At 34.9% G+C, this 467-nt stretch overlaps 1 long non-coding RNA gene across 1 annotated transcript in view; it reads left to right on the forward strand.

Annotated features, from left to right (window-relative positions):
* The window catches only part of LOC110423539 (uncharacterized), a 2,701-nt gene that overhangs the window by 2,119 nt on the left and 115 nt on the right, over positions 1 to 467 (forward strand). Inside the window, exon 2 of the long non-coding RNA XR_002445829.1 lies at positions 384 to 428. This is a non-coding gene — a long non-coding RNA (uncharacterized LOC110423539). The remainder of the gene's footprint in view (positions 1 to 383; positions 429 to 467) is intronic.

The raw sequence follows: 467 nt of genomic DNA on the forward strand, positions 1-467 counted from the left end.
TGGCTTTAACTTTTGTTATTATACAGATGTTGTTTCTTTCCATTAGGAATTAAGGTTTTCTTGAACATCATTTTCTAGAATGACAATGAATTTCTATTAGTTTTTGTATTGGATTTATGGTTTTTTAATAATACTAGCTTCCTATTCAATGTTTGCTGCTATCTATTTCTGAGTACTCTTTTTCACCGACCCTTGAGGCTCAGCCTGTTGTAACCAAGTCATCTTCAAGCCTTCTAAACTTCCCTCCCTAGGTTTGGTTGTCCAAGGGGGAAGCTTCACCCATTACTAGAATGCCAAACTCTGACTTAAGTTAATGTATCTATAATTTTTGATCCCCTATTTTATAGTTTTGTGCAGTTTATGGATTGTTGTTGTTCTTGCAGCTTGTGATCCTGTTTCCATTTTTCATGCAAGTCGAGAGGCGTTTGGTACTTCACTTCATTTTGTTTTACTCATTGTATGTTTCT

The sequence above is a fragment of the Theobroma umbraticum genome, unplaced genomic scaffold (assembly GCF_002168275.2).
Source record: "Theobroma umbraticum cultivar Fairchild unplaced genomic scaffold, ASM216827v3 scaffold_20.0, whole genome shotgun sequence".
In the NCBI taxonomy this organism is placed as follows: domain Eukaryota; kingdom Viridiplantae; phylum Streptophyta; class Magnoliopsida; order Malvales; family Malvaceae; genus Theobroma; species Theobroma umbraticum.